This window comes from Camelus bactrianus, chromosome 1 (genome assembly GCF_048773025.1).
Source record: "Camelus bactrianus isolate YW-2024 breed Bactrian camel chromosome 1, ASM4877302v1, whole genome shotgun sequence".
Taxonomy (NCBI): domain Eukaryota; kingdom Metazoa; phylum Chordata; class Mammalia; order Artiodactyla; family Camelidae; genus Camelus; species Camelus bactrianus.
In genome coordinates, this window is record NC_133539.1 from 9,555,580 (window position 1) to 9,572,315 (window position 16,736).

Sequence of the window (16,736 nt, forward strand, 5' to 3'; positions counted from 1 at the left end):
AAACAGGGGCCAGGCCTGAAGGATTTGACGCTTCACCCCAGTGCGTTCAAGGTCACCTGCCCGCGGCCCCTGCAGTTCGGAGCCCCTGCTTGCCCTCTGTGCCGAATGGCTCTGACACCCAGAGAGGAACTGCACAGGAAGCTCTCACAGGAGGGCTCTTCGAGCTTCTCCAAGAGGAATTTTCTCCTGTTTACAGCAGGATGCACCCCAGGGGCAACGCCAACAGGGTTTGCTTGTTTGTTTACTTTAACCAAGAAGGGAAATTAGTGGCAGAAGAATATTTTGATAATGAATGGAAAGTTAGTCATGACATTTTTGAGGGGAGAAAATATAAATAAACTTTTTTTAATGAGAGCTGTCTCAACAGACGGTAGAAGGGATGCGTGAGTCTCAGCCAATTGGAAGAGATGTTTGGGGTGCTTGGGGTGCCGACTGTGGGCTTCTGCTTCCCCTGTGCATGTAGTATAAGCCTCTGAGGGCAGGGAGGGTGAGGCGTGTGTGTGTATGTGTGTGTGTGTGCGCGCTGTGTGTGATCTCCTAAGGCAATCATTGTTAATGGAAAGGTTTTTAAATATTTGCAAACGGATCTCAGAACTCTGCAGAACACAAAGGTATCTGTTTCAAAACAACCTGGGAGTATTTGGTGTCTGCTTGGGGCTGGTAAATTTCCACTGTAGGCAACGCTGGCCAGCTTTTCATTCCAGCCCGACTCACTTCAAGTGGCATGATTTGATTAAGCATTTCTTCACTTTTAATTGCGTGCCAAGGCCCCAGGGCATCATCTGTTGGGTGGCCCCGAGTGGGCTGAGTGGGGGCGGAAAGACATGTCCGTCCAGAAAGGCTTGTGCCCTTATTCTCCAGTGTAATTCCACTCGGTACCTGGCAAGACTTCCTGTTATTATGAACGGGCCTGTTTTGGCTGACGGTGGTTCTCTACAGTTCAAGGTGAGGCACATCCAGGGGAGAGCCTGTATCCAAGGAGCTCTTGGCTGCACCAAAAGGTGGGAGGGCATCGCACTGCATTTGGCTGAACTCCACCCACCACCTGGGAAATTACATCCCTGTGCTGCCCACTTGCAAACTCGAATACCACAGTATTTTAGAAAAAGGGTTGTTTAATAATATCAAAAAAATCTTAACCTCTAAGCACAGTCTACGCCTCTGTAAAATGAGGTAATGATACCACTTCATGGGGTTGAGGTGGGTGTTAGAAACATTGCAGATCAAGTCCTGGAACACGGTGAAATTGCAAATCATATTTATAGGTGGCACCCTTGATTGTCACAGAATCTATTACCCCCATCATCCTTCTTTAAAAAACTCCTGCTTTGTCCATACATCCACCCCACTCCCAAGTACCCCCGGCAGGACCTCAGGGAGACCCTCCATTTCCGATGGCCAGTGATTTCATCAGGATGAGCCCGAGACACAAGGATGGCCAAAAGACATGGACCTGTAGGCGGAGGTAGGGTGAGGCAAGAGTTGGAATGTCCTCTCTCCTAAGAGAAAGCCACCGAAGAGAGTCTCCCTCATTCCCCAGGGTGTTATTTCTCAAGTTGATGCCACCGTCTTGAAACCAAGATGAGGCTGACTTCAAGGATGGCAAGGCATAGAGAAGGAAAGAGACTGGGTCCTGGAGGGCAATATCATTAGGCCAGATGTCTAACCAACCTCAAATCCCATTGCCCCTCGTTTGTCAACACCCCCACCGCCCGGAGTGGTACCCCAGGCTACTTACAGTCCCCAGACAGGGGAGACATTGCAAACCAAAGACACTCAACATGATTGGTCTTCTCTAAATCTTCTCTGGCTGGAAATCTCCTTTGCCACCCGCCTTGTGAGCCATTCCCCCAGGAGCGAGCCATCTGCCTGCTGATGAGCAGTGATTGGTTCATCTTCACAAACCGGAGGCCAAAGGGATGACATGCACAGGATGGGAGGTTTTTCTGAACTTTCCCGGAAGAGTGGAAGCCATGAGGAATGGAAGTGACAAGGGCAGCAGAGGTGGGGAGGGCTGGCTCAAGAGAGGAGAATGTAAAGGTCATTTCATCTCAGAGATGATTTGCACAATAACAACAATGCTTTGAGTCTTCAGATGCTACTCCTGGGGGTCCTAAGAAGCTGTGGGGGTTTGTGGGGCTTTGGCATTATAAGTACTCTACCCACTGGGAGGCTCTGGCCGCAAATAACAGAAACCCAAACTGGAACCAGCAACCTCAATACAGGAATGTACTATCTTCTATAATAAAAACTCCCTGGAGGGGAGCTTTGGGGCCATTTGAATTAGCAGTTCAAGGATGTCAACAAGGACCCAGATCTTTTCCTCTCTCTGCTTCCCATGTAGGCTTCATTCTCTGGTATCAACACGGCTGTAGGAATTCTAAGCATTTTCATAATGACCTCCACCGAGAAAACAGCTGGCTTTGCATTCCATGCCACTCAAGGACTGCTGACTAACGATGGAAGGGCTTTGAAGGAGGATAAAATCCAAGGTCCCAGTACCCAAAGCGACATTTAGGCCCAGGGAGACATTTTAGAGGCCATGAAAAGACAGCCTGCAGCCAGCCACCAAGGACAAAGAAGGAGGCTTGGTCACACGGTGGCCTGCTCGGAATTTGGAAACAATCGTTCCATATTTTGGAGTGTTCACTGTAACCTCTATTCCAGATTACTAGAAAAGTGGCCAGATTTGAGGGGCTCTGATAGCAAGACGCTTTAGAAGCAATGCAGGCAGCCGTAGAGCAAACCTTGCCCGGAGCCCCGGTCTCCCTCAGACTCTGTGGGATGACAGCGGTCCTTGCCTCTGCTGATGGAGCCTTTGGCAAGGAGGCACATCTGCCTTCAGCACTCCGCCAGTGTTTCTCAGCCTCTCTGTCTCAAGACCCTCTGCTGAAAGACACCCACTGGTCAAGGAAAAGACAGGCGTGACTGTAAGTCAAACTGCTTTTTCAAAAAAATTATCCAGAAGTTTCCAGAAAAATTGAGAAGAATATTTGCAACGGCTATGACAAAGGTTTGATACCCTTATTTTATCATGAACAGTTTTATCAATTTTTTTAAACAAACGCGCACAACTTATAGCATATAAAGACATACAAAGCCACTATGCACTGATAATAAAAAAGTAGTTATAAAGCAAGACACATTTGTTTCTCTTTTTTTTTTTTTTTTTCTGTTTTGTTTGGTTTTTTCCTTGATAAAATGGTAAAGAAATAGCACACAGTGGCAAGGGAAGTGCCTTTGGGACTATTATGCACTGCTAATGGCAATAAAACTCAGGCAACCTTTCCAGAGGTCAGTCCAGCAAAATAGAGCAAAAAGATTTAAAAATGTATGTACATGAACTTTGAACCAGCAATTCCACATCCAAAAATATATTCTGAGGATATAGGTGTGTGAGACACTACTGTCTACTCGAGAATATTCAACATAGCATAGCTTTTGACATTCAAATGTTGGAAATTACCAAAATGTCTAATGAAATTTGAATTAGCCAAATGGATAACGGTACATTCATTCCAGAATCCACAGAACCAAAAAATAATACGAAAGAAGAATTCATTAGAGGGGCAATGTCAAGTTAAAAGAGAAAGTTACGAATCATTAAGGTTATTATAAATTTTCATAAATATTTGCATGGTATAACTTCATGTCATCTTTACTTTCAAGCATTCTGCACACAGTCTGCACACAAGAGAGACAGTCAAAGTATTTAACAACTGGTTTTCATGAATGATGTGCCATCACCCCAAATACAGGCTCTGGGATTATTTTTATTAACTACTTTGTGTATCAACTATCCCCACACAAAGTAGTTTTATCAAATTATTTAAGTACTTAATTAATTACTTTGCATTATTTAATTATAACTAAATCATTCAACTGTTCAAATAAATAGTATTATTTAATTACCCACGTATTAGTAACTTCACTAACTTCTTTGTGTGCTTTCATATTTTCAACTTTTTTATACTGAAAATAATTTACTTATCAAAAAGCAATAATACAGTTAAATTAAAAAGTTCGATGTTTGGGTATTTTTCATCCACTGTCCTTTATGCAGCCCTCCCAGCCTCTGATCCGTGTCTGTTCTCCATTTGGAATCCCAAAAGCTACTCAAGCAACTTTGTTTCTCAAAAGCCATCAGAATCTGAACTTAACATCAGTAACTAGATGTTTGCCCTTGACAGAGTGTCAGACGGTAACATCCCTGCACACCTGGGGGTGCCAAGCAGAGGGGACAAATTTGGAAGCCTCTTAATGTCCTGCTTATTGGGCAATGCTCCCAGCGTTGATAACAGAATAAATCGCGGTCACAGTTCTGAAGAGCAATCCAACCCCGTCCATCAAAAGGTGTTTTGTTTGTTCGTTTGTTTTTCTTGAAGTAGTCAATTTACAATGTTGTGCTAATTTCTGGTATAGAGCATTACAGTATAGGGATTTATTTATACCATAATATATATACATATTCCTTTTCATATTCTTTTTCACTGTAGGCCATACAAGGTATGTGTTACACACTACATCAAAGCTTTAAGTGCACAAACCATGGACTCAGCATTTACCCTGCAGATTGGCTCATACCCTTACAGAATGGTGTCTGCATAATATACTCCCTAGAGTGTTTTTGGAAATAGCAAAAGCATGGGAAATAAATCCAATGTCTATTAATAGAGGCTCATTAATATATGGGAAATCCACTACAGTTGCCAAAAACGTAAAGTAAAACTACATGTATCCAAAATGTATCAATAAATAAAAAATTTAAATCTGCAGAACAGGTATACTTGATCCCATTTGTGTCAAAAGGGGAAAAAAAAAGAAAAAAAAACCTGTATCTGCAAATATAACATCTCTGGAAAGGTCCATAAGAAGTGGGACTTAAGGGACTCCGGGGAGGGAGGGGTGACTGGTTGGGGCTCTTTTTCTTTCCACTTCACAGCCTTTTGCAGTATTTTAACTTTTTGTCATGAGTAACCATAGTTTTTAAAGATCTGCCTCCTGACATCTGAGGACAGGACAGGCGTAGACAAAACAGCAGACACAGGCCGCTGAGCCAGGCAAGGGCTCTCAAGTCTGGGTCAGTAATTTACATGTCAGGGTCTTGCCCACAGAGTGATTTCCATTTTAGAAGTCAAGGTCATCTCAGGGCAGTGCTTCTCAAACTTTTCCACAGAAGTACCCCCGATGACAAAACAGAACAAACACGTAACCTCAGGGGATGAAGGAAACTGGCCCAAACCTCTGCCTCAAGCAAAATTTCTTTCATATTCAAACTACCTTAAAATTTCAAGCAAATTTTGACTTGATTTTACTCCACAATAGAGTCATCTTTGGCTTATTGTAAAAATTAATTTTCTCTGTATGACTGAAACATGATGCTAGACCCCAGAAATTGATACAACATTGTAAATTGACTATGCTCAATAAAAAAAAAGAATGCAAGTGTTTTTTTAAAAAAAAGTTTTCTCTTTGAATCTTATTTGTGGAATTCTGGTCACTATCTTGGTAAATTCTTAACTTCCATTTTAAATGGATAAAAATTCTAAATAAAATTTAAGAAGAAAAAAAAAATGTATCCCTAGTCAGGAAAGTGAAATTGCTAATGGGAACTCAAGATGAAGGGCTCATGGAAAAGCAGGCTTTGATAGAGGCTGGGGGATGGGGAGTTTCAAATGTAATGTTCACATGAAAAGAGTCTGGATCTGACTCTAGAGGCCAAGGAGTGAGAACTGATCTAAATCATGGGCCGGGAGTCACAAACACTGCTCTAGACTTGAAATACGAAAAGGATTAGAAACATTCTACCCACCAGTCTGCAAAGTGACGAGGAAGCTGGTCATCTGCTTGGATTTTGGGGGAGAAGATGAGAAAGCAGAAATCCAGGTCAGCACTGGGAACGGAAGTAAGTTCCCACCCTGCCTAGCCCAGTGGCCTCAAGCCACAACATCAATGTCAAAAGTAGTTGAGCACCAGAGAAATTCGCAAGGGCTCTGGGAGAACAAAACGCGAAACTGTTCGGTGGAGGTGGTCTTCAAACCCAGGAAACTGGGGCTTAAACTATTCAAATATAAGCCACACTGAAGATAAACTGAAATAAAAAAACTGCATGAGAAAATGGACCAGAATGAGGGAAAATCACAGATGCAATAAATGAGAAAAATTGTATATCAAAAACCAAATATAATAGGATGGTATAAATGAGATACTTAACACTTTTAAAAATATAAGAGAGGAAATAAACTATAGGAACAGAACGAAAATAGAACAGAGATATTGCTAAAGGACCAAATGGAAGTTTGAGAAAGGAAACATAAACTTTCTATACGAAAATGCAATTGATATGATCAAAGTTGCTATAGACGAGAGCACTGGTGGACTGGAAGATTAAAGGAAATTACCCAACACCCTTCAAAAAAATTAATAAAGGGATGGAAAATATGAGAGAGAAGTTAAGAAACATGAACAATTGAGTGGGAAAGCACAAAATATATCTAAAATGAGTTCCAATACAGAAAAGAAAAATTGGGTGATATTCAAAGAGGTAATGGCTGAGAATTTTTCACTATCAAAGTAAGATATGAACCCATAGTTAAAGAACTATATGGAAATCTGGAAAGGATCATTAAAATAGATGCATAGCTATCATAGTGAAACTACAGAATACCAAAGACAAAGAGAAAAATATATCTTCAAAGCTCTGCAGGGCAAGTGGGGAAAAATTTACCAAGGTTAAAGGAGAACTAAAACTATGTAATGCATTCAAAAGAATCGTGAACATCTTCTTTTCAAGTGACCACAGAACCAACCTCAAAATTTCCAAAAAACAAAAACAGAACAGACAACATTCTTTAATGACAATGTAGAAATGAATGTCAAAAATCCAAAAGCCAAAAGCCCTAAGTAGCTGGAAAATGTTAAACATTCTTTCAAATAAATGTTGAATCAAAGAAAAAATACAAACTGATATTGCAGAATGGCAGAAGGTGACACCACAGAAGAGACGTCATCAGTTCCCATGGCAGTATGGTTAAAGCAGTGCTTATAGACTTTTATTAGTACAGAAAAAATAAAAGGAAATGAATGAAGCAACATAAAAATAAGTTACAAAAAATTAAATTGAAGGATACAATAGCTGAAGGAACAAATTAATAAAGTCATAATGTAATGATCATCAAACAAGATTGTAGAACTAATTAACAAAATCAAAAGCTGTTTCTTTGAGAAACAAAGTAACAATAAAGTATATAAGCTTATGGTTAATAACATCAAGAGGAAGGAAGAGCAAATATATAAAATGAGATTAAATGAATCCAAATAACCAGAGAAACCACGGAAATCAAGCAAATCATATTAAAAGTAGTTTGTCCAAGGTTATAAAAATAAATTTTCAAGTACATTTGAAAAGATGAAAAGGGCAGTGTTCTAGAACTGAGAGCTCCAATACAGTAGCTACCAGCTACATGTGGAAATTGAGCATTTAAACGTGGCTAGTTTACGTTGAGATGTCTTGTAAGGGTAAAATGCACACTGGACTTCGGTAATTCAATAGGGATTGCACTGAATCTGTAGATTGCCTTGGGAAGTATGGCCATTTTAACAGTACTGATTCTTCCAATCCAAGAATATGGCACATCTTTCCATCCACATCATCTTCAGTTTCTTTCATCATGTCTTACCGTTTTCGAAGTACATGTCTTTTGCCTCCTTAAGTAGGTTTTTTCTAGGTATTTTATTCTTTTTGGTGTGATGGTAAATGGGATTGTTTCCTTAATTACTCTTTCTGCTATTTCTTTGTTAGTGTATAGAAATGCAACAGATTTATGCATATTAATTTTGTATCCTGCAACTTTACCAAATTCAGTCATGAGCTCTGGTTTTCTGGTAGTATCTTTAGAATTTTCTAGGTATAGTATCATGTCATCTACAAACAGCGACAGTTTTACTATTTCTTTTCCAGCTTGGATTCCTTTTCTTTCTTTTCCTTTTCTGATGGCTGTGACTAGGACTTCCAAAACTATGTTGAATAAAAGTGGTGAGAGTGGGCATCCTTGTCTTGTTCCTGATCTTAGAGGAAATACTTCCAGTTTCTCACTGTTGAGTATGATGTTAGCCATGGGTTTGTCACATATGGCCTTGATTATGTTGAGGTATGTTCTCTCTGTGTCCACTTTCTGGAGAGTTTTATCACGAACGGACACTGAATTTTATCAAAAAGATTTTTCTGCATCTATTGAGATGATCATGTGGTTTTTATTCTTTGATTTGTTGATGTGGTGTATCACACTGATTGATTCTGCAAGGAAAAGTCCTTGCACCCCTTGGATAAATCCCACTTCACTATGGTGTATGAGCTTTTTAATGTATTGTTGGATTCCGTTTGCTAGTATTTTGTTGAGAATTTTTGCATGTATGTTCATCAGTGATATTGGCCTGCAATTTTCCTTTTTGTGATACCTTTGGGGGGGTTGTTTGTTTGTTTGTTTGTTTGTTTGTTTTTATCAGGATGCTGCTGGCCTCATAGAATGTGTTCCTTCCTCTGCAATTTTTTGGAATAGTTTCAGAAGGATAGGTATTAACTCCTCTAAATCTTGGGTAGAATTTGCTTGTGAAGCCATCTGGTCCTGAACTTTTGCTTGTAGGGAGTTTTTAAATTACTGATTCAAGTTCAGTACTAGTAATCGATCTTCATATTTTCTATTTCTTCCTGGTTTTGTCTTGGGAGATTGTACTTATGAATTCATCTATTTCTTCTAGTTTGTCCAATTTATCAGTGTATAGTTGCTCATAGTAGTCTCTTAAGATCCTTTCCATTTCTGTGATGTTGGTTGTAACTTGTCCTTTTTCATTTTTGATTTTACTGATTTGGGCCCTCTCTCTTTTCCTCTTGATAAATCTGGTTTATCAATTTTGTTTATCTTTTAAAAAAAAAAACAGCCTTTAGTTTCACTGAGCTTGTCTATTTTTTTGTCTCCATTTCATGTATTTCTGCTCTGATCTTTATGATTTCTTTCCTTCTACTAACTTTGGGTTTTGTTTGTTCTTCTTTCTCTAGTTGCTTTACATATAAGGTTACGTTGCTCTTTGAGATCTTTCTTGTTTCCTGAGGTAAGTTTGTATAGCTATAAAACTGCCTCTTACAACTTATCTTGCTGTATCCCATATGGTTTGGGTCATTGTGTTTTCATTTTCATTTGTCTCTAGGTATTTTTTGAATTTCTCTTTGACTTCTTCAGTGATTCATTGGTTTTTTAGTAGTATATTGTTTAGCTTCCATGTGTTTGTGTTTTTTGCAGTTTTTTTTTCTTGTAGTTGATTTCTAATCTCATAGCATTATGGTGGGAAAAGATGCTTGATGTGATTTCAGTTTTCTTAAATTTACCAAGACTTGTTTTGTGGCCCAGCATTTGATCTGTTCTGGAGAATGTTCTGTGTGCACTTGAAAAGAATGTGTCTTCTGCTACTTTCGGATGGAATGCTCTATAAATATCAGTAAGCCCATCTGGTCTAATGTGTCCTTTAAGGCCTATGTTTCCCTATTGATTTTCTGTCTGGATGATCTGTCCATTGATGTAAGTGGGGTGTTAAAGTCTCCAGTTATTATTGTGTTACTGTGAAATTCTCCTTTTATGTCTGTTAACATCTGCCTTCTATATATATATATAGTGCTCCTATATTGGGTGCATATGTGTTTACAATTATTGTAACTTCTTCCTGGATTGATCCCTTGATCATTATGTGGTATCCTTCTTTGTCTCTTGTAACAGTATTTTAAAGTCTATTTTGTCTAAGTATTGCTATTCTAGCTTTCCTTTGATTTTTATTCGCATGGAGTACCTTTTTCCATCCCTCAACTAGCTTTTTAATTGTACTTTTTTGTGTGCAGATTCTAATGTATATATTGCATATATACACATGCATAAATACATTTATAAATTCATCTACTTGTACAGTTTATGTTTGTGCATTCATATACACTTCAGTTTTGTGCACTTTTACTATCAATAAAAATGTTAACAAATATATTAGCAAACAGAGTTTATCAGGGGATAAAAATTATAATGTACATCATGACCAAATAGAGCCTATTCCAGGAATACAAGGATGATACAGCATTAGGAAATTCACTTAATTCTACGGAGAAAATTATGTAGTCACCTCAATATATATTCAAACAGAATTTTGACAATATTTGACAATTCATTCTTGATTTTTCAAAGCCAATAGCACAGGAATAGACATAGCTTTAAGCTACATATAACCTCAAAACCAAATGTGTGCCTAATTAAGAAATACTAGAAGCTTTTACCCATAAACCAGAAATGAAACAAATATTTGCTCACTATCACACTCATGCTATTTAATTTTGTACCAGCAGTAGTAGCCAATACAATTAGAAACAGTAGAATTGAAGGTATAAAAGTTGAGCAAAAAGACATAAAACTATCACTATTTACAGGTGATTTGCTTTATAATTTGAAACCCCAAAAGAAATGAGTGAAAACTACTGCAGTCAATATGAGAATTCAATTGAATATCTAAAATTAATATACAGAAATCAATAGCTTTTGTTTATACAAGCAAAATCAGTTAGGCAATATAATGGAAGAAAAACCCTCATTTACAGTAAAAAAAAAATAAAATATTTAAAATAAGCTTAAAAGATACATGCAAGACCTACATAACCTTTTAAATATTCATAAAAGAAAGAGAGGGATTTCATAAATGAGAAGACATACCATGTTCTTGGATAAGTAGACAACTTTATGTCAATTTCCCTTACCTTATAAATGTTAATTAATAAGTATTATCTCAATAAATATATTTTAAAAATTTTTATCTATACAAGGTGATTCTAAGTTTCACATGGAAAAATAAACAAGAATAACCCAGATAATTCTGATTTTAAAAAATAAGAAAGAATAGTTATACTATATATTAAAGTACACTTAAAATCTTCAATAATTAAAACATTGTCAGAGTAGAATATGATTTGTCAGACTGACATAGCACACAATTGAAAATCCTGAAAAATACCCAATTACATATGGAAATGTTGTTCAAGATAAAGGTGACATCTCAGATACATGGGGAAAAGATGGACTATTCAAAAAGTGGTATTGATAAATATTTTTAAGATAGTCTTCATATCTACAGGAGAATAAATTCCAACTGTATCAAACATTTGGACATAAAAAGAAAAAATAAAAATACTAAAGCAGAAATGGGAAATGAGGGATGTCTTGCTATGACTTAAAATCTAGAAGCCACAAAATAAACAGTTCACAATTTCAACTACATGGAAATCAAAAACTTATGCATGGCAGGAACCAAACTAATGTTTAAGAACACCCCAATGCAAAGTTATTAAGTAAAACAAAACTACACATAACTCATACCATAAAGGGCTAATTTCTAGAATATTGTATAAAAAGCTCCTGCAAATTGATGACACAAAAGACCAAAAAACAAATAGAACATGGGCATGAGTGTGGACAGTTACAGGAAATATACTTGGTTCTGAAACATACAAAATATGCTCAAAGTCAATCACAGTAAGAAATATAAAATTAAAACCACATTGATTTTTTTTTTTAAATTTTATCAGAAATGGCAAAAATTCAAAAGTTTGAAAGCAAATGCTGTTGGTGGGCTGTGGAAACACAGGCAGTCTCCCTCCTACGTTGCTCCTGGAAGCAGAAATTGGCATACCCCCCACGGAGAGTAATTTGGCAACATCTGTCCACATTAGAGATGCAGTTACCCTTTGACTCAGCACTTTCACTTTTAGGAATTTACCTTCTGCATAAACATAATCGTGTGCTACATGAAGAACTACAAAGTTCTCCATGGCTACGTTGTTTGAAAGCAAAAGATTGCAAAGACTTAAATGTCCATCTACAAGGGATTGTTTGGGCACATTTTGGATAGTCACCATCAGTGAAGAAGAATGATGACACACTTCATGTACCAAGATAGAAAGATCTCCAAGACATACTGTTAACTGAATAGAACAAGGTAGAAAACGCTGGCTGGATCGTGTACTACCAAGCAAGTGGAAAAGGTGTGGAGAGCTGAGTGAGAGTATACATTCAATTTGCTTGTATGTGCGAAAAGAAGGCAGGAGGAAGAGTGGGGTAGAAGGAGGAGAAGAATCTCTAGAAAGATAAACAAATTAATAACAGCGGCTACCTCTTGATGGGGAGGGCTAAGTTCTGAGCAAATGGGAAAGAACACTTTCCACTGTGTACTGTTTTATAATTGTTGATTTTTTGAACCATATGTTATATCACTTATTCAAAACGTTAAATAAGTAAAACGTTTGGCTCTGAGAAGGAAGTAGAGGACAGTGGCCCCTCTGCCCCTGTCTGGTGGCCCCAGGAGCAGCCAGGCTCCCACTGGGTTGAGGAATGAGCATGCATGGTTGTCTTGGTTTCACAGAGCCAGCCCCGGTGTGTGCAGCTGACTCTCTGGAAGGTTTCAGAACTTGTTCAGACCTGTCCAGGGAGGTCAAGGGTGATTCTAGAGCGAGAAGCCCAGGGTGGAGACACCCTGCAGTGATGAACCTTGCGAATTCAGAATGGAGCCCCTGCCCCCTAAGCTAGGAGGGAAGTGCCTGGGCGGCCTCTGAGGGGCCAACACCAGTGTGTTTTAGAGCTAGCTGCCGGGAAGGAGCGCTGGGCCACCTGGCCAGTTCTGCATAGGGCTGTGCGTGGCAAGGCATTGTGGCATTTTCTGAACTGGCCTCATCAGATTTCTCTATCCCTGATCACCCTTCTTGCCCGTGAGAGGCCTCAGACAAGATTACAAAAGCAAGGAGGGCCAGAGACCTGGAAAGGAGACTGGCCCGTCAGCAGAATGCAGCTGCCCCCAGGCCCTTGGCCCAGGACCCAGCACTGGCCTAGTTAAAGATGTGAGGCTGCAGCCTGGACACCGGATTCCATTTTGTAATTTCCCGAGGGGGCATTCCATCCAGCTGCCAGCATATTCATTTACTACCTTGGGAGGCCTTGTCTCACTGTGTGGCTGGAGGACCGTCCCAGCAGCCCCACCTGTGGGCTGGCAACACTGGCCAGGGTGTAAGGGCTGCCAGGGCCTGCAGGCCTCCCTGACCAGGAGGGAGGGGACTCTCTGCTTCTCAACTTCAGTCAGTCCTTTCATCCACAAAGCATTGCTGGCACCTGCTAAGATCCTGACACAATCCCGGGGTGCCCCTGGGGTTCCAAAGCCCCCAGCTTCCTCCTGTTTCCAGGCCCCTCCGCACAATTTAGCAAGTGTGAGAAACTATCTTGTCTTGGTCACCGCTTCCTTTTTTGCAGCTACACTTCATTCCCAACAAGACTGTGGCCTCCTTGAAGCATGGACCTGTGTTCTACTTCCTTGTGTCCCCCAGAGACCTCAGAATGCTCTCCGACACAGCAAAGCTTTTGATAAATGCTTGCTGGTGGCTTCCCAGCGTCCAAGTTAGAGATAAAGTTGCAATGCAGTCAGTCAAGACTCAAGGTGGCTCCTCAGCACTGCTGTCCCATGACTGTCCAGAATCCTCACCTTCAAAGCCTTACCAGCCTTTCCTAACCCCTGCTCCCCACCTCCACCCCGCGTCCAGCCTGACCTTGTCCACATCACTCACTCCCCTCCAGGGACCATGCCTGTTCCTCCTCCAGGGAGAGCCACAGTCCCACCTCAGGCCCTTAGCACAGTCTGGTACCCCCCCCCCGGAATGTTCTTCCCCCAGAAATCCATAGGGCTCACCCCCTCACCTCCTTGTCAGGCCTCTGCTCAAAGCCCACCTTCTCAATGAAGTCTCTCTTCCTTACTCTGTTCAAAATCGCTTCCCTGTCCCTCTTTCCTGCTTTAGTTTTCTACACATCACTTGTCACCACCTAAAATACTCTTCAGTTCTCTGATTTATTTTATTATCTGTCTCCCTCATGACAATGGTAGCTTCGCAAGAGCAGGGATTGTTGTGTATCCGCAAGCACGAAGCAGGTGTTCAGTATACCTACTGAATGCAGTATATACATTAATACAGTACATTAATACATGTATTGGTTAACTGATGTAGCCATGACTCTTTGTCAAAGTTAATCCAACTAAAAACCATGTATATTGCTTATGCATGTGGATTAAAAAACACTTCCATATATTTCTTGACAAACAGTTTTATAGACATGATTTCATTTTACTTTAGTCTCAGGAATTGTTATTATTTGGATTTTCCAGAGGTAAAATAAGACTCGGGGAACTTAGGAGATTTTCCAGGACCTTCAGCTGGTCGCTAGCAGACCTGGGACGGCCAGGTCTTTGTCACCTTAAGCTTAGCTTGGCTCACTTATCTCAGGCTTTTGGACCCCTGGTGGCCCCTTCTCTCCTTTCTGTTCTGTGGATAATTCCTTTCAGAACAAAAACCTGTATTTCCTCCTTTCCCCGCTCTTTCCCCCTCCGCCCAGACAGCTGAGGCCCATCACCCCTCCCCCTTCCAGCCCCAGAAGAAGCCACTGTGGCGGGTTTGGGCAGAGGCTTCTTGGGCAAGGTTGCATTCTAATTTTTGGACTCTGTTCACTAGGTCTTTTACATTGCGAGGAGCAGAAACAGGTCTGGATCTTCTGAAATAATGGGGATTTATTGCAATAATTCACGTGGAGTTAAGAAAGACAGGGATCTGGTAACACAGTGCAGCTTCATGGAAACGCAGCGGCATGCCCACCACCCTCACCCCGGGGCTGGAACACAGGCTCCCAGGCGCCTCCCCTTTCTCTGTCTGGCTAACTCCTATCCTTCCATCTCGGATCTGCATCCCCGCCTCCCAGGCAGTGGCAGACTAGCAAAATGTCTCTCCTTTTTGGCCCTGGAATTTTCTGTGCATCTCTGGGTCGAGGCTCTGATCCTATTGCAGATCTGGGTCTCCCTCTGCACCTTCATTACACTCACACCTTGCTAACCCCCTAACCCTTTGTTCTCTAGGATCCACCGGTCACTTCTAAAAGGGCACCGTAGTTCACGGGTGGATAGATCTTGAAAGGTGCCCCATTCATTCATTGTACGAACTCTGATGGGGTTGCAAAGCCTGGAGGGGTAACTTGGGGGACAATTCCGAACAGGACTTATATCTTGGGTGGGCAGGCCGAGGGCTGGGGACAGTGGTTTACAACACACACACATACACACACACATACACACCCGCAGTAGGGGGAAATGCCATCATAACCCCCTCTCCGAGCAAAGACTCAGACGTGGCTGAAAGTATCTCTCGCAGAGGTGGGAAGAACAAGAGGAAAAAAAGACAGCTCCTGCACGGTGACTCGGGTGCACGCGGCCCGAAGCCGAGCGGCTTTGCGGGGCTCCCGCCGCCGCGGGCCGGGCTCGGGAGCCGGGGACCAGGGCTGCGGAAGGCGGAGCGCGCGCCGCCGCCAGGGGCCGCCGCAGACGCCCGCTCGGCGCGTGGAATTTTCCACCGCCCAGCCGAGCTTGCACAATTGCTTCTCATTGGCCGAGCGGGGGTGTCTGTCCCCGCTTGGGGACGGAGATTAGATTAGCCTGGGAGCCCTCCTCAGTGGGCTTGGCAGGGTTCTGATTAATCAGGTCAGCGGGGCCAGGGAGGGGAGTGGAGGGAGGGTGGGAGCCAGGAGGAGCCCGCGTCTGTTTTCAAACCCAGCTAAGCCCGGCCTTTGGATGTCACCTTTCTACACAGAAAACGCTCCAATGAGCCGGGAACAGTCGAGGGTATAGATTAGAATTTGCCTCTTCATAGTAAAATTCCCCTAGAAACCGTTGGAAAATAAGATTCCTGATGCCCAAGTCCTGCTCCCTCCTCCATTCCTCGTCCCCTCCCCCATTTGGTCTCTCTGTCTGGCCCCTGCATTTAACCCTTTGAGCAGCAATGCCATCCACAGATTCTATTTTGACAGTGACTTTCGCAGACTCCCCAATCCAATCAGAGCTTCAGAACCGAATAGGTTTCCACGCACCCCCTTCCCCAAGAATCAGTCAGAAAATTACCCACAGTGAAATACAGAAACAAGGAGAGTGGCTCTTTTCTGTCTGTTGGAGAATCAGCATAAACTCACACTGACGTTAAAATGCTTAGCAGGACTTGGGAGACAGTCGCTGTGCTCAGAAAGATTGTCCGCATAATGGAATTTATGTGTGAGCTCATCGTGTTGATTTATGATTAAAACACTCCTTTGGTTTTATTTTCTCCTGAAGTTTCTGGCGTTAGGAAGCTCCTTTTTGAGAGTTATTGTTAAATCTGCCACAAAGGCAGGCTCTGGCCCTCAATGGATGTTTGGTGGGTGAATGAATGATGTTCCCTGAGGTCAGGGTCCTTAGAATGACAGTAGGATGAGCTTCTGGGTCCTAGTGCTGGCTCTGTCATTTACTTGTCATGTGACCTCAGACAGCTCAATTTCTTTGAGCCTCAGATTCCTTGTTTTTAAAATGGTGCTAGTAGGTGCCTTAAAAAGTTAAACAGAGAATTATCATATGACTCAGCTCTTCCACTCCAAGGTGCATACCGAAAAGAAGTGAAAACAGGTACTCAAAACAGATGCTTGTACTAGAACTGCTGTATTAATCACAGCAGGCAAAAGGAAACAACCCAAGTGCCCATCAATGGATGAACAGATCAGCAAAATGCAGGGGACTATCCATACAACGAAAAATTACTCTGCCATAAAAAGAAGTTCATCCCTCTACAACAGGGATGAACCTTGAAAACATTACAGTAAGAGAAAGAA